The sequence below is a fragment of the Natator depressus genome, chromosome 19 (assembly GCF_965152275.1).
Source record: "Natator depressus isolate rNatDep1 chromosome 19, rNatDep2.hap1, whole genome shotgun sequence".
NCBI classification, from domain to species: domain Eukaryota; kingdom Metazoa; phylum Chordata; order Testudines; family Cheloniidae; genus Natator; species Natator depressus.
In genome coordinates this window covers 16,375,423-16,399,780 of record NC_134252.1, presented here as the reverse complement: position 1 = coordinate 16,399,780, position 24,358 = coordinate 16,375,423, and the positions used below count along the sequence as shown (strand labels likewise).

Sequence of the window (24,358 nt, the reverse complement as noted above, 5' to 3'; positions counted from 1 at the left end):
CCATCGAGAAGATTGTCAGACTACACGGTTTCTCCTTTAAAAACTCTCTCCAACTAGAGGGAATGGGAAGAAGGGACTTGGTTAAAATGAAAGTCTTATTAATACTTCACTTTTCCAATGTTCTCCCTGTTCTTCCTTCTTTTATTTATCTTTAATAACAGGTTAAAAGGATGTTTAATGGTGTGTTTGCCATGGTGCTAAGCAGGCTGAGGTCCCTGGACACCAGCCTCTGACGCTTGTTTAACATGGCTGTATGTTGGACAGTGACTGGGTTCTGTTAATACCTTTGGCCCATATATCCCATCTAAATTAATGCAACAGGACAAAGCAGAGGATGTGGGAGTGGTGAGGTGGGGTTTGCATGAGTGTCAGGGGAGGTGGGAGTGACCCAGGAGCTCATGCGCTTGGACAACGGATGGTGGTGAGTTCATGGGGGCAGAAGAGGGTGTGGGAGAAGGTCAGAGGAAGAGTGTAGCTGGCACAGTGACGAACGACTGAAGTCTGAGAAAGGGGAGGCAAGCAACTGAGCATGACGGCACAGAGCCCAATTTGTCAGCAGCAAAGTCATAGAATCCTATGGCTAGAAGGGACTGCAAGGGTCATCTACTCTAACCCCCTGCCAAGCTGCAGGATTTGTTGTGTCTAAAAGTCACACAGTTAGAGTAGCATATTGCATGGCTGCAACAATTAACAGGGCAGGCATCAGAGAATACTGTCCATCAGCAAAGCGAGGCTTGGCCACATCACTCCAGGACAGACAGCTGCTAGAAGATCTGAAACAGGTAAAAGAAAATTGATTTTCCTGCAGCAGGTATCCAGCCAGGAGATGAGACAGCAAATCCTGTCACTGGGCTTTAACAAGGAGCTAGGTGATTTTATGAGCAATACTTGTTGGTACATGTGCTAAGAAAGTGATCAGAGCTCATGGTCCTAGGCATGTGCTTGATCATTGCAGGGGTCAGGAAGGAATTTTAACCCTTCCACTTCTTCCCGCCGTGTGGCATGTTTAACATTGCAGCTGCTATCATTATGACTTGTGAGGCTGACCCTTTTACATTCGCAGGGAGGGGCCCCTTTGTGTTCAATTCAGATGCAGCATGCTACAGTTGAGACATACACACTGTGCTCTCTCATGGAAACTTTACTGGATTTTTTTCTTGTTTTTCCCCCCCTTTATTCTAAAGCACATGCATGCAGTTGTTTTTTGTGCCGAGAAAACAAGTTGTGCCCCAGATGCAGCTTTGTACAAGTGGCCAGGAGCATTGCTATAATATGTGTATTGTTTCCTTGGATGCATCAAGCAGTGACAGCAGGCAGGAAGCCAGATTAGAAGCTCAGTGATCTCTTTGGCAAATCACATGTTCCTAAGAGTGGCTAAATTTTTAAAGCTTCCAAAGTGGCCGGATACATTGACTCCATGGATGGAGTTAATCCAAAATGGCAGCCACACGGGTCACTCCAGTTCCTTCCCTTGTCCTCTTGTGCTTTTCTACCCACAAGCTGCTGTCTCTTCTTCAGGGCTTTGGGCCTGATCCAAGACCTGATCTGAGTGGGAAGCTTCCTGCTGACTTCTAGGGGCTGGGAGGGTCTGAAATGAGCTATGAGAGGTGTTGCTATTTTGGGTGTGCTTTATTGCCTTGCTATAAGGTCAGTTCAATATCTTGCATGTGCTGGCTGGGCCACGGCCAAAAAGTGATGTAGCCAGACAAGGACAATGCTGAGTTTAAGAGACGTGGATGAGCTCACTGCTCTCAGCGTTAATTATCAAGCGTGATCAGCCTTGCAAAATCATCAAGAAAATTTGCCAGGCCAGGAGCTTCATTTTCTCGCCACCGCTCCACCCCCCTGTACCATGCTGGTGGTGATGGTGGAAGTAGCTAACAACATTTAGTAAGGGCCACATCTGTGTGAGGGAATTTTCCAATGGTGAGTTGTCTGCACAGCTGGCATTTGTCTCTGGCTCACACACTTCAGAGCGACTCCTTTGGACCACTGGTCAAACTGTGAGATAGCATGAACCCAAAATGGGAATGTCCTTCAACACTGTCCCTATCTATCTCTGGTATTGGTATGGCCCCCATGGCTCACAGTCCTCAACATACTTATCCTCAGAACACCTCTAGTATTCCCATTGTACAGATAGGAAACTGAGGCACACAGAGGCTAAGTGACTTGCTCAAGGTCACACAAGGAATCTGTGCAGAGAAGGGAAAGGAATCTATGTTTTGTGAGTCATGAGATGTCAGCCTAGCCACTGAGGCACTCTTCCTTTCCCAGCTACCCACCTGCTCCTCCATCCCCCTCTGTACATTATACACTCCCTTTCCCTGTGACACTCAGAGGTCTGGCAAAGCCAGGCGGTAACTTCCTGTCACCTTGAAAAGGGCTCTGGAGACAGCCCAGCAGGCGCTTGCTGAGGGAACATCTATGGGAAGCCCTACTCCTGAGGAGCGAGGGGCTCAGACCATTATGGGACATGTGTTAAGAGAGCTTCCTCAGCACGTTTCTTAATATTCCCACCCCTCGGTAAACGTTCAGTGCACACAGCAGGGCTCTCCCACCAACCCCAACCCAGTCGTGCAGCAATGCACCCACGGTGCTGTTTTCTAGGTCGTGCACCTTTAGGAGTTAAATTAACTTGTCTGCAGAAACACACCCACTGAGCTCCTTCCAAGTGGCTGGTGTGTGAGTGGGAAGCCCATCTTTCCTTCTCGCTCTCTCTTGGAAACTTGATCTTTCTTTCTCTGGAAAGCAAAAGTCACCCAGCATGACAGTGCACATCTGGAAACCCGTAACCAGGGCACTTTCCCTTTCCATGATTTCAGATACAGTTGTTAGTGATCACGTTTTCCAGGAGATAGTCTGAGATATGGTAACTCCCCGGCAGGGGGGATTTTTGAATCTCTCCAGTGAATTCTGGTCCAGATACGAATAGCCCTGTATGTTTCCTGTGTCATTAGGAGAGTTATTTACAGATTGCTGACAATGAAATGCCCAGAACCCAACATCCCAGAGATCTTTTCCTACAAGCAGGATTTTTAGCCTATAGAACAGAGGTGGCCAAACTACGGCCTGCGGGCCACATCCGGCCCATGGGACCCTCCTGCCCGGCCCCTGAGCTCCTGGCCCGGGAGGCTCCCCCCGGCCCCTCCCCCACTGCTCCCCCTCCCCCGCAGCCTCAGCTCGCTGTGCCCCTGCGCGATGCTCTGGGCAGTGGGGCAGCGAGCTCCTGGGGCCTGACCCGGTGCCCTGGGCTGCGCGGTGGCGGGGCTGGCTCCATCCGGGTGGCACGGCTGTAGTGCCGCCAGCCACCGGTGCTCCAGGCAGCGTGGTAAGGGGGCCGGGGGCAGGGAGCAGGGGGGTTGGATAGAGGGCAGGGGAGTTCGGGGTGGTGGTCAGGGGGTGGGGGTGTGGATAGGGGTCGGGGTGGTCAGAGGGCGGGGAACAGGGAGGTTGAATGGGGGCAGGGGTCCCAGGGGGGCAGTCAGGAAGGAGGGCGGATGGATGGGAGGCGGGGGACAGTCAGTGACAGGGGTTCTGGAGGCAGTCAGGGGACAGGGAGAAAGGGTGGTTGGATGGGGCAGGGGTCCCGGGAAGCAATAAGGAATGAGAGGGGGGGTTGGATGGGGCAAGGGTTCCAGGGGGGCCGTCAGGGAAAAGGGGGGTTTGGATGGGGCAGGAGTCCAGGGGGCTGGCCTGTCAGGGGGCCAGAATCAGGGAGGGTGGATGGGGGGGGCGGGTCATGCCCCTCTCCCCTAACCGGCCCTCCATACAATTCCCAAAACCCGATGCGGCCCTCAGGCCAAAAAGTTTACCCGCCCCTGTAATAGAAACTCATAATTTTCACCATCTACAACTTTAGCTTCCAAAAACGGTGTGGAACAATGAGAACTGCTGGTGTCCTGTGGTTTGGGAAGCTCCTGGCTGTCACAGGGAAAGGGGGTGAACCAGCGGTGCCCTGGCACTAAAATCCAACAGAGCAAGACTTCCACAGAGGCAGGCTGGGCTTGTGGTTACGGCCCTCGGCTAACACTGAAAGTCGGTTCCCTGTCCTACTGACTTTTTGGCTTTTGGACAGGAGGGCACTGAGAAGCAGATCGAGGGGAACCTATCTCAGGGAACCCCAGTCAAAAATACAGCCACTTCGGGGGGTCAGGATGGAGACGAAACCAGCCTTGTTTTTTTGGGCACCCTCCAAATCTTTCACTGCAACAGAGAGCAAAACATTTTCCACATCCCCTAAGAGACATCGGTTGTTTGATACTCAGTTTCCTTTGGTCAGATTAGATGATCACAATGCTTTCTTCTGGCCTTGGAATCTAGGGCTCTATGAATGTTGTAATTTCATTTTTATTATGTAACAAAATTGCAACATCTGATCATGTGACATGTCTTCCAGGACCTGAATCTTAACAAGAAGCTCCAGTTGTGTGAAGCCACAAAAGCTTGACAATAAAGTTACTCTTGAGCCATGCAAAGCTTTGCTTTGCTCTAGTGTCAGCAGCTGAGGTGTGGTGGCACCTTCACCCCAAACTTCCAGGTGTCATGGCCTGTCTTTGAGAAAATCTATTTGAAAGCATCTCTTTGTGCATCGTAGAGAGCCTGTCTCACACTCATCAACCTGGTACGTGAGCCCCTTGGAAGCAGCCAGGAAAGGCTAAAATAAGGGCAAACCAGGGAAAGATTTGAAAGGTTTTTTTTTACTGGGAAACCATTAAGTCCACTAGGGGGAAGCAGAATCAACAGCTGAAACAGCTTCAGGTGGTGGTGAGTGTGTGTGAACTGGCACCAAAGGAAAGGGAGTGCAGCTGGAGGGGAATGAATGTATTAACCCTTAGGATGCTGGCATTTTCCAGGCTGCCAGACTTACATATACTTAGGAGAACATCTGTCTATCTATATGCCCAGTCTCCAAAGGGTATGAAGTGTCTCTTGGTTCATCCAATCTTGCCAATTCCTATTAGTGACTGGGAAACCCATGGTGAAGGACTACATCTCTGTGAATTAGTGAGCGAATAATCATGATGAGAAAGGAAAAAGCATGGATGGTGCAGCACAGAACAGGGCTCGCTCACTGATTTGATGACAGGGCCCCGGTTATTTACAGCAATTCTCCATAATGGGCTGATGGATGCGCTGCAGTGTTTTTGTCAGAAACAAGTATGTCTCACTAAGAAGAGAGACCCCGCTGCTGCCCTCTCTGCCTGCAAACCTGGGGAAAAGACAGATGTTGTCTGGCATGAATTATAACCCGTGTGGATTACTGCAGCACAGATTAGTGAGGTTCTGTGAAAATCAAGTGACAGGGTTGTATTTGTGAGACCAGAAAGGCACCTATCATCAGTTCAGGATTGGGAGCCAGATTGGTAGCTGTCCTATGGCTCCTTTGCTTTGGCTATGCTGGAGCAGAAGGGTCATAAACCAGCTAACATCACAGCAGGGAGCCTCTGCCAGAGGGTTGAGCCAGTTCCCCCAGCTCTGTGCCTCCCCCGGAGCAGGAAGTGCTCTGGGATGAGGGCAGATTAGGAGAGCCAGCTGTCCGCTGAGTGTCACGCATGGCCAGAGTGCTACGTAGTGGGCAGAGCACAACAGGGCAGCCCTGAGGGATCTGTACCTGCCCAGCGTCTTACATGGGCTGGCGGTGAGGTATCACCTCTTGCACATCCCTGTGTGGCAAGATATAGAAAAATAAGATGCAGAATGACGCTGGGGAATTTGTGGACCTGTACGTGCCTCGTAAATGCTCTGCTAGCAACCGAATAATTGGTGCAAAGGACCAGGCTTCCGTTCAAATGAATATTTCTGAGGTTGACCAGGTCACAGGCAGAGCCAATGGCCAGTTCAAACGTATGCCATTTGTGGAGCAATTCGTAGGGTGCGTGAATCTGATGATTCTATTCTGCATCTGGCAGAAAATGATGGGATTGTTTCCAAGAATTTCTAACCGGAGATCTCTGCTATGGAACATTTTGTTGTAAAATAAACAGCGTAAACATTAAAAAAAAAATCTTACATGGAGGCCCATCAGTCGTGCCACTCCTGGTTGGACCGCATTTATTTATCACACTGTCACCTTTCACGGGCCCACTCCTCCAGCAGCCGTCTGGCCCTGTTCTCGGATCACCATCTGACGACCGTGATGGCCTCTCTCAGCGTGGAGAGGTCGGGGCTGGCCTATTGGCACTTTAATAGCATCATACCTCTCATGTGACACTCCCACCGCTGGCAGGTTTTCCAGGACAAATGGGAGGGGGCGGGGAGAAGGGAGACACCAGTCACATACCATCTAGCCTGGGCAGAAGGGCCCTGACTGGCAAAGCAAAGGGTGTGTGTACTAACCCCAGCTTGCCCATGGACTGCAGGGGACAGTCATGTGTGTGCCATAACTCTTCGTAAGCAGGGCCCCAAACCCCAGCCTCAGGGGGGAAGCTATCGTTGCCCCATTTACAAATACTGCTCAGGGGGACGGTGCAGAAATGTGGAGATTTTATCCAAATGGCTAAATGCTCAGATTGAACAGATTTGAAGGCCAGAAGGGACCATTGGGATCATCTAGTTTGACCTCCTGCAGAGCACAGGCCAGTGACTCCTGCCTCCAGCCCGTAACTTGTGGCTGAGCTGGAGAATGGCTTTTCCAGTCTTGCTATACGGATTCCGCGAGATGGAGAATCCCTGGCCCTTGGCTGGTAGATTGGTCAATGGTTACTCGCCCGGGCTGTTACATATTTGCACCTTACTTCCAGCCTGAGTTTATCTCTACCTGTGACACTTGTATGGCTCCATTACCTCATACTATCAGAGCATCTCACAAGCTGTAAAGCATTCATCCCCGCAGATAGGAAAGTGATACACAGAAAGACTCAGTGACATAGACCAGTTTGGGGTGGAGGAGGGACCTGAACAAAGGTCGGTGACTAGAGGCTAATCCCCTCGACGAGACCACCCTTCCACAGCCAGCTCCAGTTTTGAGTCATGAAGGTTGGACATATGACCAGGGAAGAGTATAAAAATATTGCTCGGGCATGTAGGAAAGATATAAGGAGGGCCAAATCGCACCTGGAGCTGCAGCTAGCAAGAGATGTCAAGAGTAACAAGAAGGGTTTCTTCAGGTATGTTGGCAACAAGAAGAAAGCCAAGGAAAGTGTGGGCCCCTTACTGAATGAGGGAGGCAACCTAGTGACAGAGGATGTGGAAAAAGCTAATGTACTCAATGCTTTTTTTGCCTCTGTTTTCACTAACAAGGTCAGCTCCCAGACTGCTGCGCTGGGCATCACAGAATGGGGAAGAGATGGCCAGCCCTCTGTGGAGATAGAGGTGGTTAGGGACTATTTAGAAAAGCTGGACGTGCACAAGTCCATGGGGCCGGACGAGTTACATCCAAGAGTGCTGAAGGAATTGGCGGCTGTGATTGCAGAGCCCTTGGCCATTATCTTTGAAAACTCGTGGCGAACGGGGGAAGTCCCAGATGACTGGAAAAAGGCTAATGTAGTGCCAATCTTTAAAAAAGGGAAGAAGGAGGATCCTGGGAACTACAGGCCAGTCAGCCTCACCTCAGTCCCTGGAAAAATCATGGAGCAGGTCCTCAAAGAATCAATCCTGAAGCACTTACATGAGAGGAAAGTGATCAGGAACAGTCAGCATGGATTCACCAAGGGAAGGTCATGCCTGACTAATCTAATCGCCTTTTATGATGAGATTACTGGTTCTGTGGATGAAGGGAAAGCAGTGGATGTATTGTTTCTTGACTTTAGCAAAGCTTTTGACACGGTCTCCCACAGTATTCTTGTCAGCAAGTTAAGGAAGTATGGGCTAGATGAATGCACTATAAGGTGGGTAGAAAGCTGGCTAGATTGTCGGGCTCAACGGGTAGTGATCAATGGCTCCATGTCTAGTTGGCAGCCGGTGTCAAGTGGAGTGCCCCAGGGGTCGGTCCTGGGGCCGGTTTTGTTCAATATCTTCATAAATGATCTGGAGGATGGTGTGGATTGCACTCTCAGCAAATTTGCAGATGATACTAAACTGGGAGGAGTGGTAGATACGCTGGAGGGGAGGGATAGGATACAGAAGGACCTAGACAAATTGGAGGATTGGGCCAAAAGAAATCTGATGAGGTTCAATAAGGATAAGTGCAGGGTCCTGCACTTAGGATGGAAGAATCCAATGCACCGCTACAGACTAGGGACCGAATGGCTAGGCAGCAGTTCTGCAGAAAAGGACCTAGGGGTGACAGTGGACGAGAAGCTGGATATGAGTCAACAGTGTGCCCTTGTTGCCAAGAAGGCCAATGGCATTTTGGGATGTATAAGTAGGGGCATAGCCAGCAGATCGAGGGATGTGATCGTTCCCCTCTATTCGACACTGGTGAGGCCTCATCTGGAGTACTGTGTCCAGTTTTGGGCCCCCCACTACAAGAAGGATGTGGATAAATTGGAGACAGTCCAGCGAAGGGCAACAAAAATGATTAGGGGTCTAGAGCACATGACTTATGAAGAGAGGCTGAGGGAGCTGGGATTGTTTAGTCTGCAGAAGAGAAGAATGAGGGGGGATTTGATAGCTGCTTTCAACTACCTGAAAGGGGGTTCCAAAGAGGATGGCTCTAGACTGTTCTCAATGGTAGCAGATGACAGAACGAGGAGTAATGGTCTCAAGTTGCAATGGGGGAGGTTTAGATTGGATATTAGGAAAAACTTTTTCACTAAGAGGGTGGTGAAACACTGGAATGCGTTACCTAGGGAGGTGGTAGAATCTCCTTCCTTAGAGGTTTTTAAGGTCAGGCTTGACAAAGCCCTGGCTGGGATGATTTAACTGGGAATTGGTCCTGCTTCGAGCAGGGGGTAGGACTAGATGACCTTCTGGGGTCCCTTCCAACCCTGATATTCTATGATTCTATGATTCTATGATCTAGCATCAGCTTCCACCCATGGTCTTTATGGTTAGAGGCCTCCTGGAAACTTGGCCAAACCTGGAGAGAGTCGTGTGGCAGAAGCCCGAACTCAGTTTTCCATGGGGAAAGTTTACAGCTCCCAAGGCTGAATTCTCCTTTACATGCAGAACTCTGCTCAGCTTCAGCCACTGCCCTATAGAACTCCTGTAGCAGCCTTCCCAGAGTCCCGCTCAGGCCCATGGCACTCAGGTACAAAACTGTCATCCAATCAGATCATAACTGTTGGACATCCTCAACTCAGAAAGTGGGGAGTCACAGCAGTTACCCTTTGAGTGACAGTTCCTCAACCAATCAGAATTCTGATTGAGTGAGGAAACTGCCACTCAAGGGACACCTGTTCATATCCAAACTCCAGAGCAACAGACTTCCCAGCCATAGTGTTTGATTGGCCAGAAATGCTCACATCACACTGAAGAAGGGAATTCTGGGTTAACTGGACTGTATAAAATTTCCCAGGATTTCAGTATGGTTTGGGTCAGGAGTATCATTTCAGAAAAATTTGGAGGAGGCAAAGTTGTGTCACTACTATGCGGTTATACTATATTATATCCCGCAAAGTCAGGGGAGGGCCAAAAAGTGGAGCATGTAGACCTATGAAAACTTGAGAGGGGGAAAACAAAGGTTGGGGAGGTGGGCAACTGCCCCCCTAATGCCATTGCAAATGAAGTGCCTGGTTCTGGAAGAGAAGCTGTGGTTGACAGGCTTGCTTGGGGAGTGCTTTTAGGAGGCATGCGATGTTGCACTCCATATGTTTTATGGAAATATGCTTATGAGTTTGAATATAAGGTAACTGGAATATGCTTTATGCAAAAGATCTCTTGTAAGGTATCATAACAAACGTTATAAACTACTAAATATATTCCTCCTATTTGTATGCATGTATCATTCTTGTATCTGAAGCTAGAAATATGAAGTGTAACTCTGAGGTCCTATTGTAATTATGCAAAGTGTGGGCCATTAATGGTGGGTTAGATTCTTGATGGCTCCCATTGACTAGGACAATTGGTTGTAAATGGTTTATTTACCTGCAAGCCTTCTTGTGTACCTGTGGACCAACCCAGGAAGAATGGAGACTAGGGGGTCTTACAGTGACATGTGACCATGTCACATGATTCTGGAATCCATCTTAATCCTTGTAGTTTTCCATTCATGAGGTGGGGGTGGGAACAAGCTCAGACAAAAGATTCCCGCCTTGTGCCAGAGCTATAAAATGGGATGGAGCAGGAGAAAAGAGGCTGTCAGTCATGAGAAATCCCCTGCTTACCACCTAAAATGCCTGCTGGAACTAACAAGGACTGTACCAGGGAAAAGGATTGGGCACAGACTAGGAAGGAATCTAGTCTGTAAAAGAAGCTTATTGGAACATCTTTGAGCGTGAGATAGTACCTGTAATCAGTCTCTCAATGTATGAGGCTTAGACTTGCGTGTTCTGTTTCATTTTGCTTTGTGACTTACTTTGTTCTGGCTGTTATTACTTGAAACCACTTAAATCCTACTTTTTATACTTAATAAAATCACTTTTGTTTATTAATAAACCCAGAGAAAGCGATTAATACCTGGGAGAACAAACAGCTGTGCATATCTCTCTATCAGTGATATAGAGGGTGAACAATTTACAAATTTATCCTGTATAAGCTTTATCCAGAGTAAAACAGATTTATTTGGGGTTTGGATCCCATTGGTTGCTGGGTGTCTGGGTGCTGGAGACAGGTAACCTGCTGAGGTGTTTTTAGTTAAAGTCTGCAGCTTTGGGGGCATGGCAGCAGCAGGCTAGCATGTCTGGCTCAACAAGGCAGGGTTCTGGAGTCCCAAGTTGGCAGGGAAAATGGGCTCAGAGGTAATTTCAGCACATCAGGTGATAGTCCCAAGGGAATCTCTGTGACTGAACCCATCACAAGGTACTTGGCTCATGTTGGGTGTGCTGTGAGTAGGGGTGGGAAGGAAGGACAGGAGAGGTTTTAGGGGTACATTTGTCTGTTTGTATTGGGCTGGACTAGCTGTGTTTGGGCATAAGTTCTACCTGGCCATCCTCTGAGTCAGAGCTCTGTTCCTAGCATCGCCTGCTCTAGAAGCCGGGAACAATTTCTCATTGAATTTTTCTGTGACTAAATGATTTAAAGGCTGCCCATTACTCTTGTGCCAAGGAGAAGCTGGGTTCTGTTTCCCCAGGAGATGTGAGAGAGGACTTTATTACTCGTATCTTTTTCCTGGCCGACTTGGTTTTTCCATGAGAGGCTTTTTTATTTTCTTCTACCCGAAATCTTAAATGACCTAAGGCAGGGAGCCCCAAGTGTGGCTACTGTCCTTGTCCCCCGGAGCTGTCATCTGGTGTCTTCAGAAAGGGTTGTGGTGGGGTGAATGCCAATCCTTCATTTAAGCATTCAGTGCTGTGTCATGCCACTGAGGGGCCAATCTGCACAGCTCTCTAGTTCAGTGGGGCTGCTGAGCTGGAACAAGCTTTTGGATCCAATGACTCCCAATTAGTCCCAGACTTTGCCAGTACTGTGTAGCGTGGTAATGGTGGCCACTGCACACACCTGGCTTGATCAGTGCATAGCCAGGTAACTCTGGCAGTGGGATCGGACACTCTTTTACTTGCCTGCCTATGCAGGTGAGGGGGTGAGTGACTCACTGGGGGATGCTGGTTGTTCAGACAGTGGGAGAGAGGGATTCCTGAGGACTAACACCCACATGTTTGGGAGCTGGATGCAGTACCCATTTCTGAGTCAGACTCCTGGAGCTCCTACCCTGCAATGGTTGAGACTGGAGCTGAGTGGGGAACACTTTTCCTGTCCTGTGAGAAAGTGAGATTTCAAAAACTCTTCCTATCCCAGCTGGGAGGAAAAGCCCAGCTGAAATTTTTGCAAACCGAAAATAAAATTTAAAAAATGGATCTGGTCAATCAAATCTTTTGTTTTGATTTTGACATTTTTTACTAGAAATTAAATTTCAGAACAATGTAACTTCAAGCCAGAAAGTGAAACTTTTTTCATTCTGAATACATCAAACCGGGACACTTCAACAACCTCGAAACTTTTTTCCAAAACAGGGAGTTCAGCAACACCAACCCTTTTCCTGCAAACAGTTTTGGCTTTGATGAATTGGCATTTTCTGAAGAAAAAACATTTGTCAAAAAATTCCTGACCAGCTGCAGGTGGGACTCCCTATCTCCCCTACCAGTCCATGGGGATGGTCCCTTCTTGCACTTGCTTTTGGCTCTGTAACTTTGATGCTCCTGTGGGGCCTGTAGGGAAATCCACTCCTTCCCCATGCATGCAGAGAGGGTCAACTTTGGTTCATAAAGCTGCTACAGACTTTGGAATCGCTGAGGTGCCATTATTGGGTGTGGTATATTGAAAACTGTGTTATAATTGTGATCAATCACTTTACATTCTCAGGAGTTTTCCTGGTCCTGCTTGCAGACAGCTGGCTCTGTAGGGAAGCAGGCAAGCAGATTTAGTCAGCAGACAGATACCCCATCTTACTGTAGGCTGAGTTGTGCCTCACTGCTCTAGGGAGCAGCCTGCTTTGTCTCTCTCTGGTTTTGGGTTCTTGTGTGTTAAGGTTCTGAATTCTAAGGAATAAGTATTGTTATGTTGCAACCTTCTAGTAAGATGTCAAATATCAGTATGGGGGGAGGGATAGCTCAGTGGTTTGAGCATTGGCCTGCTAAACCCAGGGTTGTGAGTTCAATCCTTGAGGGGGCCATTTAGGGATCTGGGGCAAAAATTGGGGATTGGTCCTGCTTTGAGCAGGGGGTTGGACTAGATGACCTCCTGAGGTCCCTTCCAACCCTGATATTCTATGATTCTATGATCAGAGGGGTAGCCATGTTAGTCTGGATCTGTAAAAGCGGCAAATAGTCCTGTGGCACCTTATAGACTAACAGACGTATTGGAGCATAAGCTTTTGTGGGTGAATACCCACTTCGTTGGATGCATCTGACGAAGTGGGTATTCACCCACAAAAGCTTATGCTCCAATACGTCTGTTAGTCTATAAGGTGCCACAGGACTCTTTGCCGCTTCTAGTAAGAGTATTTTATGTTTTTATCTAACCTGTCTGTGTGGGTGCCACATTGGCTTAAATGCCTTGAGGAGAGTTCGCAGCCACCCCAAATGCTACCAGGTTCTGCTAAGGCTATACCTCCCACAACCAGCCCCATCACCATAATATATGACATGCCCAAGCTGCCGAATTCCACAATTAGAGTTAAATCTGAACCTCTCCTCCTCAAATGTCTGTATGTATCTTTTGCTCTATCTGGACTATTGTGGGGATAAAGTTTTCTGCCACGGCTAAGCCACTGGCTGTCCTTCTGATCAGCCAGTTTGCAAACAGCCTCTCCAAATCCATGGCCATCCATCCTCCATCCCAACAATGCAAGTGTTTCAGCAGTGGCTGCCAGACATCTTCTTGTTACCAGAAGAGACTGGTGGAATTGATTTAAGGACCCCACCTCCCAAAAAGGATTGATTCCCCTGAAGGGTCTATCACTGATTAGTCGCAGGTCAAGTGAAACTTTGTCATTTTAAAAGGTGAAAACAGGCAGGAGGGTTTTATTAAAGGGTAAGTAACATAATATAGGGGAATGGGGAATAAAACATTAAAACAGAATAAAAGAGCATGAAACAGATTAAGCAGAAAATAGCTCGGTGGTTTTCCAAGTACAGTGGGCTTGGAGCCCAGACCCAACCCCTAGCCAATATGGGCACAAAACAAATAAAATGTCAATGTTACTCAGTCTCTAGGAGTAACAGGAGCTCAGATGTAGATGGCTAACGATACTCTCATTCATCTTGCTTCTCAGGTATCTCAGGTCAGGACCCTGAGGACAGCAACTGGAATCAGGAACTTGAGATTGAACAGGAGATCCTCCTCGATGATGGACAACCAGGTAAGAACAGGTGTTCTGTTGATGTTCCTCTTCCTCCTTCGCACGACCGAGCGCGAACGCAGGTTGAACTGAATACGGGCTGTCTTCTGGGCGGACAGTACTTGACAGAGCATGAAACCCCCTTATATAGACTCTGTCAGTAGGCAGAATAACTGGGAGTCAAATGACCCCTTCCCGCCTTTACTGTTGCTAGGTAGATTAGGCTTAAATTTTAACCAATCAGAAAAATAGGCATCTAAAAAGGGCACCAATCTTAACAACAAAAAGGTAGACTAAGATGGAACGTGAAAGATAAAACAACAACCCAAAAAACCCAAAATGGCTAAAAGCCTCAACATTCTAAGTATCTGAGCTTTAAAAACTAGTGAGTTTTGTGTTTGAGTCTGTAACCCTTCTGCCATGTGGCGCCGACCGCAACTGGGGCCGGGTTCCATATCCAGGGGTTCCTTTTCAACAATACAACACAGAACCAGCTTGAGCCCCCACCCAGTAACCTGGGAAAATTACACACCACCCCTGGGTGCCTCTGAGAGGCAATACTTCCCCTCTTGCAAGCACAGAGTCTGAGTGTAAATAAGAAACTTTTAGTGAAAGGAAGGAAGTCACTCAACAGTAAAAAGGGAAAATGCTGCAAGCAGGATTCCTAATCATAAAACCGTGAGCAGGACACTCACCCCACAGGGCATGGGGCAGAGCCTCCTGCCTCATGGTCCTGAGTTCTACAACCAAAAGTTCCTTTTCTGTGCCCCTCACTGCCCCCTCATCATACCCCATGCACAGGGGTTGTCCTTGGTCAGTGAGGACCCAGGGTTCAGAGGTGCATCTGTGTGAGTTCCCCTCCCACCTGGGGAAGAAGGCACCTTGCTCGCTCTGCCATCTGAGCACTTGCTCTGGCTGGCTGCCCAGCCAGCCGTGGTTCCTCTCTGCTGGCTGCCCTGCCAGCTGCTCCTTTTGCTTGCTCGTTGCTCCCACCAGCTGACTGTTCGCTGCTCCCACTGACCGACTGTCAGTTACCTTCTGCTGCCATCTGCCTCTCTGCTGTGACCTCTGCAGGACAGACTGTTTGTGATTGTCAGCTCTTAGCAGACTGGGCAGAAACGCTCTCCCACCACAAGTGATGTCAGCTCTCATTTGAGCTCTTAAAGTAACAAAGGCTCGTAATGCAGCATATTTAGCTTTATCTTTGAACACAGGGGAGGAACAGGTTCAACCAGACTGGGGACCCTTAGGGAGAGTCCGCACCTCCTGTCTGGGACACCTTTAGGGTTGCCAACCCTCCCGGTTTGGCTGGGAATCTCTCAGAATTGGGCTTAATCTCCTGGAGGCCACTGAAGCCAATCTGGGAGATTTTAGGCCACTAAAAGTCCGGCAGCGCAGCGAGACTAAGGCAGGCTCCCCACCTGCCCTGGCTCCACGCTGCTCCCGGAAGCTGTGACATGTCCAGCAGCAGCTCCCAGGAGGAGGTCCAGCCAGGGGATCTCTAGGTGCTGCCCCCGCCCCCAGTGCCAACTCTGCAGCTCCCATTGGCTGGGAACAGGGAACTGTGGCCAATGGGAGCTGTGGGGGTGGTGCTTAAGTTGCGGGCAGAGGCAGTGTGCAGAGCTGTCTGGCCACCCATGAGCCTAGGAGCCACTGCCGGACATGCTGCTGCTTCTGGGAGCCACCTGAGGTAAGTGCCGCCTGGCCAGAGCCTGTGTCCTGAACCTCCTCCTGCATCCCAATCCCCTGCCCTAAGCCCCCTCCCGCACCCAAACTCCCTCCCAGAGCCAGCACCCCCTCACACATCCCAACCCCCTGCCCCAGTCCTGAGCCCCCTCCTGCACCCCAAACTCCCTCCTGTACCCAACCCCCTGCCCCTGGCTCAGCCCAGAGCCTCCTCCCACACTCTGAACCCCTCAGCCCCACCCCCAAGCACAGAGTCCGCACTCTATCCCACACCCCAACCCCCTGCCCCAGCCTGGTAAAAGTGAGTGAGGTTGGGGGAGAGTGAGCAATGGAGGGAGGGGGACTGGAGTGAGTGGGGGGTGAGGCCTCTGGAGAATGGGCAGGGCAGGACAAGGGTGTTTGGGTTTGTGTGATTAGACAGTTGGCAACCCTAAACACCTGTCCCTTTCTCTCTTACTTTCACAGGGCTCTGGCATTCGAGCCCCTGGCTTAATGAGGTCCTTCCAACTGAGGGTGACTCCCTCATTTGGGACAGGTTAAGCACAGTTCTGCTCCCCTTTATTCATACAATAAAGACAACAACATTGATAACAACATTTCACTACCTCTGCATTCACTACTAAAGTGATTTCTAACCCAACACCAGCCAAAGTTGATCACTGTGAGCAACACCACTCTATCTGCTGGATATCTAAGCAGAGTAGATACAATTTACTCCTGAAGTCTCTCCCCCTCCCAGCTAGCTGTCAGGGGAAAATTCATTCAGACCCTGCTTACCCAGAAGGTGGGAGCACAGAGTGTGGCACAGCCAGAGGGCTGTGTGAGGAAGAGGATGCTGGGGGCCTGGGAGTGACATAGGTCCCTGGAGCAGAAGTGATGGCAGTGAGATGCCGCCAGAAGAGGCATCTCACAGCCAGCAGAGTTGATTCCTGGGACATCCAGCAGGGGGTGCTGCAGTGGTGAGTCTTACCCCCATAAAGGGAGATGTGCCAGAGACTCCGTGGAGCTGACTAGGGACATGGCTGTTGCTACCGACTTTATGTGAAAGGCGCTCGGGTATGATGGTGATGGGTGGCAGGATAAAACCCTAAGACCCGTTTGATAGATGAGCTGGTAATTCCATTACCTATCCCCCTTCCCCGGCCCTCAGGGCTAGCAGGCCAGAGGGCAGACGCAGCCCATCCACTAGCGGGTGAGCCAGGGCCCCAAGGGGAATCCAAGCTGCGCACCAAGGGGCATCTCATCTGGGGGAGCTTGGTTTGTGAGCAGAGACTGGAAGACTGTTGCTGCTCATTTCTTCTCCTTAATTTTACTCCTGGGTATTATCCCCACTTGCAGGAGGGAAACTGAGGCAGTGAGAGACTAAATTTGGGGGAAGCTGGTCTTGTGATTAATGGGCTGACCTTGAACTGTGGAGATCTGCATTTGAATCTCAGCTCTGTGACTGACTCCCTGCGTGGCCATGGACAAGTCACTTAAACCTCTCTAGTTCCTGCTGCATAAAATGGGGGAGGATAGTCCTGCCCTGCCTGCTCCCAGGGTGACAGTGATCCTGCCCCATGATCTGCTGGTAGGAGCTTCAATACTATGGCAAGGGCACCATGTACTCCCCTCGATAGATCAGAATTCACTTCTCCTCTGCCTGCAGCCCATCCCATGACTGAGTCACTGGAGTCAATGCGGCACCCTGGGTTCAGGGCTGCCTAATGTTAGGCCTCTCCTCTCCCCTGTAACTGCCTAACTTCAGAGATCCAGCACAGGGGGGACAAACCCCACAACCTTCAGCTGTGGCAGTGGAAATGGTGACACTGACTCCCTCTCTCCCAGCTTTTGGCTGGAGAGCAGCCAGCAGGGAGCAGTCCGGCTGCTGCTTTGAGCCAGGGGCTGCAGCCAGGACCAATCAGAGGGCGGGCCAGGAGGGCCATTTGGCTGGGGCCTCAAGCTCAACGGGGTCCTCAAATTTAGAAACTTGTTATTTTTTTGGCATTCGATAAGTTTCGCAACTTGTTTTTATGAGCATCCCTATTGGACCAAAATGTGACACACTCTCTCAGCTTAGAGCTGCAAATTTAAGCAAATAAGAGATGTGATTCGGTAAAAGACATACTTTTTTTTTGTTAACTGATATAGATTTTGTCATATTAAAGAGTTAAAAATGTTCATAAATATTAATAAAAATATATCAGTTCTGATGGCATAAGATTAGACCGTGATGATCGTGTTCTCTCAGATCAGCCGATTATATAAACAATCCACTATCAGTGGGCGGTGCTGGATCAGGTGCATGTTGAAAGAGATTGTTACATTTTAGTGTCTTTATAGTTTTACGTCTAGTTGACTAAAGAATTATTTATGTGTGAAAATTCCTCATTATTATCTTCATAGGGTAGCTAAGAGAGGTGACTGGTTGGTTGGTTGAGCCCTAGCTTGGTAGCTTGGCCATCGTCATAGGCTTTCGTAGTCTATAGGCCCAGATTCAAGGTGAAAATTTGTGAGGACAATCTTGTACAGTGAGTTTCGTGAGGACACACATTTGAAATTTTTGGACATTATCCCTCTGTCTGTATCCGTGTCTGTGTTTACTATATATATGTCATCCCTTTGTCTTCAGCTCAGCCTGTTATATTATACCTTGCGTGTTTGAGTTTTGATTCAGTGATAAGGATAATAACCTGTCTGACTGTTTCATTTTATGTTCTTAACTAGTATTCCTTTGTTTTAAGACTTTTCAGCATTTGTGTACATGTTTACAGTAGAAGATTTCAAGTGTAGATAAGCTACAGCAGAATATTTCAAGTGTGGATTGGCTACTTATTAACCAGATAGATCACTATGAAGAGGAGATTTGAAAGTGGTGCAAGCAAGAGATGGTGAAAACAACTGAGTGAAGCACCAGCTAAGAGCACAAAGCCAATAACTTCATTTCTCAAGCCACTGGAAAACACACCTTACCCAACAAACAATGCTACAGATAATGAAAAATCCGCAAATGCAACAGGTGATATTTCAATGCCAACCCCTGAACATGAGGACAGTAGTCAAACAGCAGATGTGCCAACAGTAACAGATGCAGCAGAAGATCCTGTGTACAATCAAGAAACTCAACAGGAAGATGTAGATCTTACGTAGTAAGAGCAATTCATGAATACTACAGGTTTGACTGTGACTGACACTGGAATTATTGACAAGAGCAATGCTGCTCAAATGTAATATTTTCTTCAAATTAGTTGTTTTGAAATTCCAAGTAACATTCCATGAGATGCTGATAATCATGCTTTCCCTACTCGTCTGCTGACAAAAATTCTTCCAAATGGTGAGACCTGTACAAGAGACTTGTTATGTTGGAGTACGGAAAAACAATCTCTGTACTGTGCACTCTGCTTCATTTTGAATAAAAGTGCTGCAAATGCATCAGTTCTCTCTAATCAATCAGGATGGAGCATCAATAGAGGTTGGAGGAAGTTGAAAGACTGAATACCATCACATGAGAGTTCAACATCACACAAAGAAAACTTTGTTTCATTGAAATCAGCCAGTAGGGCAGCATCAGCTGAAAGTTCAGTTGAGAATTTACTCCTGACTGAACTCCCTACAGAAACTAATAACTGTAAAAAACTTCTTGAGCGCATCCTAAATGTCATCCTTTTTCTTTCTGGCTTTCTTTGGTTCCAGTCAACGTATTAGTGATCGTGCTAATGGAAACTTTCTAGGCATAGTTGAGCTCCTCAGCAAATATGACCCACTTTTATTAGAGCATGTTAAACGTGTTCGAGAATCGCAAGAGAGTCAAAAGTGCATGCAAGTCCATTATCTCTTCACACACATACAAAACGAGTTTATTGAGCTATGTGGGTCAATCGTACAAACAACAGTTCTTGATGAACCACCTGATCAACATCTTCTACAGCAAACAGGGAAAGATAAAGAATGAGCTCTCAAAACTGGATACTCTCATAAAAAACCAACCTTCCAAACAAACTTCCTCGTGGCTGGATTTTACAAAAACTAGACAAGCCATTTACAACACACACTTTGCTTCTCTACAAAAGAAAAAGGACACTAAACTATCTAAACTACTACATGCCACAAGAGGCCACAACAGTGGTTCCCTCAACCCACCCAGCAATATTGTTAATCTATCCAGCTATACTCTTAGCCCGGCAGAAGAATCTGTCCTATCTCGGGGCCTCTCCTTCTGCCCCTCCACCCCCATGAACAGGATACAGTTCTGTGGTGACCTAGAATCCTATTTTTGACATCTCCGACTCAAGGAATATTTCCAACACACCTCTGAACAACATACTAATCCACAGAGACCTCCCTACCAACACTACAAAAAGAAGGATTCTAGGTGGACTCCTCCTGAAGGTCGAAACAACAGACTGGACTTCTACATAGAGTGCTTCCGCCGACGTGCACGGGCTGAAATTGTGGAAAAGCAGCATCACTTGCCCCACAACCTCAGCCGTGCAGAACACAATGCCATCCACAGCCTCAGAAACAACTCTGACATCATAATCAAAAAGGCTGACAAAGGAGGTGCTGTCATCATCATGAATAGGTCGGAATATGAACAAGAGGCTGCTCGGCAGCTCTCCAACACCACTTTCTACAAGCCATTACCCTCTGATCCCACTGAGGGTTACCAAAAGAAACTACAGCATTTGCTCAAGAAACTCCCTGAAAAAGCACAAGATCAAATCCGCACAGACACACCCCTGGAACCCCGACCTGGGATATTCTATCTACTACCCAAGATCCATAAACCTGAAACAAATACTCACCAGCAACCACACACCACATAACAGAACCACTAACCCAGGAACCTATCCTTGCAACAGAGCCCGTTGCCAACTGTGTCCACATATCTATTCAGGGGACACCATCATAGGGCCTAATCACATCAGCCACACTATCAGAGGCTCATTCACCTGCACATCTACCAATGTGATATATGCCATCATGTGCCAGCAATGCCCCTCTGCCATGTACATTGGCCAAACTGGACAGTCTCTACGTAAAAGAATAAATGGACACAAATCAGACATCAAGAATTGTAACATTCAAAAACCAGTCAGAGAACACTTCAATCTCTTTGATCACTCGATTACAGACCTAAAAGTGGCAATTCTTCAACAAAAAAACTTCAAAAACAGACTCCAACGAGAGACTGCTGAATTGGAATTAATTTGCAAACTAGATACAATTAATTTAGGCTTGAATAAAGACTGGGAGTGGATGTGTCATTATACAAAGTAAAACTATTTCCCCGTGTTTATTTCCCCCTCCCCCCGCCACTGTTCCTCAGACGTTCTTGTCAACTGCTGGAAATGGCCCACCTTGATTATCACTACAAAAGGTTCCCCCCCCCCCAACCCCCGCTCTCCTGCTGGTAATAGCTCACCTTAAGTGATCACTCTCGTTACAGTGTGTATGGTAACACCCATTGTTTCATGTTCTCTGTGTATATAAATCTCCCCACTGTATTTTCTACTGCATGCATCCGATGAAGTGAGCTGTAGCTCACGAAAGCTTATGCTCAAATAAATTTGTTCGTCTCTAAGGTGCCACAAGTCCTCCTTTTCTTTTTAAGTATTTTTCAGTCATTGTTGATGCCACTCCAGATTGTTCTCACAAGGAGCAGACTACTATGGTTATTCGGTATGTTAAGATTGTAGACAGCTCAAAATTTTCAATTGAAAAAACGTTTATTTTGTGTGACAATTTCATGAGAAAAACTGGAAAAGAAATTGCTGCTTGAGTACTAGCAATTCCAGAAAATCAAGTGAGATTTTCAAGTCTGCGTTGGTCAAGCCTACGACAATGGATCTACTATGGCTGGGAAGTATAAAGGTGTACAAGCAGTTCTGCTTGAGTATAATTCAAACTGTATTTTCTCCAGCTGTGGAAACCACACACTAAACCTTGTAGGTGTTGACTGTGCTGAATCATGCAAGGAGCCAATTACTTACTTTGGAACCGTTCAGCAAATGTACAAGCTCTTCAGTAGCAGTCCACAAAGGTGGGAAAATCTGAAGCAATATCTTCCTGTTTCACTGCATGGGATGTCCAAAACTAGACAGTCTGCACGGATTGATGGTGTTCAACCAGTTGCGCAGTATTTGAATTCAGTGAGAAAGGCTTTAAATGAGCTTGAACCTCTCACTCTCACTGTACAGGCTTGAACTGAACTTCAGTCTATTCAGAAGCACATGTCCAAATTTTAATGCATTCTGATGTCATCTTTGTGGATGAGGCTACTTACAATGATCCACCAAACTAATCTGGTAATTGAAGCATGCAATGCTTCCCTTGATGTTGAGAGGGATAACATTGAAAGTCTTATCAATGACATTCAACTGATTCATGAACAACGGGATGCGATCCTGACTGAGTCCAAATTAGTAGCACAGAATATCGTCATTTCTTCTGAGTTCTCCACCAATCGCAACTTACCTACTGAATCCGACGCTGAGCAGCATTATTGGGTCAGTGTCTCCCTTGTCATCTTTGACTCTATTCAATCAGGTCTTACATGTCGATTTGAGTCACTGCGACTAATTTGTACCTTTTTGGGTTTCTTTGGCAGTTCAACAGGCTGAATAATGAAGATCTACTTTCTGCAGCTGAATAATTTCAGCAACAGTACAATAAAGACATCTCAAAAGATCTCAGTGACAAGGTTATCTTCCTTAAACGAATATATTCTATGAACTTTAAATTGGATTGCAAGCCAAAGGAATCACTTCAAGAAATACTTGAACTTGGACTCTCTGGGGTGTTTCCTAATGTCACAATTGCATTGTGTATTTTTGTCAGTTTGCTTGCATCAGTGGCTTCAGATGAACACACCTTCAACGTGTTGAAGCAGGTAAAGGACTATCACTGTTCAACTAGGGGACAAGAGCATTTGAATGGGCTCCCCGTGCTTAATATCAACTGTGACATTGCATGACAGCTAGATTTTTTCCTCAATAATTAGTGCATTTGCACAGAAAAAGGCTAGAAAAGCATTTGTTAAATAAAAAAATTGTCGTCTCACTCTTTTTTTGGTACCTTATTTTGTTTTCATGTGTCGTCATTTTTTATTTTTATTATGGCTAGGGACCTCAAAAGCTGGAAGTGGCCCGGGCCTCTCTGGACCGCTGGGAGGGCCTGGCTGTGGCTGGGACCCCTCTGCACAGAGGAGGACAGAAGCTTGGCCTGGGGCTGGAGGTGGGGAGAGCTGGTCGGGCTGGACAGGATGCAGCCACCAGCAGGGCGAGCGGCCGTGAGTCTGGCATCTTGTGTGACAGTCACACACAGGGCAGCCCCAGGAATGTGTTCCTGCAGCGAAGGGAGATCTCGCACAGCCTACGGGTCTGCAGGACCAGCTCCTGTGACGTGCACTGAGCAGGAATTCCTCTACCTCCCTCTCATGGGCGGGAAGGAGCAGCCAGGTTGTGCAGGTGGCAACTAGAAGCAGCAGGGGAAGGGGTGGGGGAGAGCCAGGAGCTGGCCCCAGGCTCACTTAGCTTCCCCCAGTCAATCTCCAGCTTTCTGCCCTGCAGTCCCCAGACACCCTAGTGCACTCCAGCACATCCCCCTACACACACTGCTGCTGCTAAGTTTTGTGCCTCTCCCCACCCTTCCACTGCTGCTATCTGGGTCAGGGTTGCTGACCACCAGATAAAATAGATAGGGATATGCACATTAGCTAATTAATTGGGCAAAAAAGTCACAGCTGAAGCAGCACCAATCTGAACAGCTGTGGTGGGGTGTGTGTCCCCCAAGCCCTCAGAGCCTGCTTCCCTTCTAGCCCAGCACCCCTGTTAGCACCAAGGCAGGGAGGAATGTGTCCCCGTGGAAACACACCGGTGGGAGTGAGAGCAGGTCTGGTTCTGCTGTGCAGAAAAGTATCTCTGCCCTGAACCTTTCCCTGAGCAAAGCTGCACCTAAGGGGCTCTTATGAATCCTCCAGAGAAGACGAGGCAGGTGTGAGATGTTGTCTGTGCACAACCCAGAGCTGCAATCCATAGGTCAGCCTGGGTCAGGTGGCACCGCGATCTGCTATTTGCAGTGTCTTGGTCTGTTTGGAGCAGGTGAGAATTACTAGCTGGGGAAAATACTCCTTGGGGGCTTGGCTTGGGCTTGGGCCTGGGCCGATGCCAGGGCTGAGCAGCGTGAGAGCAAGACCTTTCCAAATGCATCCAGTTATTTATGCAGCTCAAAGTCTCTGTTTCCCTGTCCCAGCCCCTCTTGTTCACCCAGTGCTGATTTCCCTCCTTAGCATCGCTGGAAGGTTTCTTAGATAAAGTGATCAGCTGGATGTTTCCCATTTGAAAAGATTTTGGAAAGCAGCTGAAATCTATTGAGTGCCCCTGGGCTTGCAGGGAATTCATTCCAGGCTGTGCTGGGGAACAGGGCACGGCTAACCCCAGCACAGGTATCCAGAGCCTTCTCTGCATGCCAGTCACAGCGCAGCAGGGCAATGCTCCTGCCAGCCCCCCTGTGAGAGCCAGCTACCTGGAAGTGTTCAGGGCTGGGTGGAGTAACGGCAGGGGGAGCTCTCTCCTATGGCCATGTACTCAGCTTTGACTCCAATGGTGCTACTCGGATTGGCACCAGTTCAGGATCTGGTCCCAAGTTTTGCAGAGCTGAGGATTGGGAGCATGTGCCTTGGTAGTGCCCACAAGCAATTTTGGCTGACTTAGCCAAGATGCCGGGGCTCTGCTTCTCCATTGCCCGGCATCTCGCACAGCTGTCAGCACCAGAACAGTAATGTGTATTCACTTTGCACTGGTGTCAATGACTGCACACGGTGCGTAGCCCTGGTCTCTCTGCACTCTCGTCATGCTGGCTGTGATCCTCACT

At 48.1% G+C, this 24,358-nt stretch overlaps 1 pseudogene; it reads left to right on the top strand.

The window, feature by feature from the left end:
- The first annotated feature begins 5,693 nt into the window (after positions 1–5,693).
- Positions 5,694–5,944, top strand: LOC141974638 (small ribosomal subunit protein eS21 pseudogene; annotated as a pseudogene).
- The last annotated feature ends 18,414 nt before the right edge of the window (positions 5,945–24,358 follow it).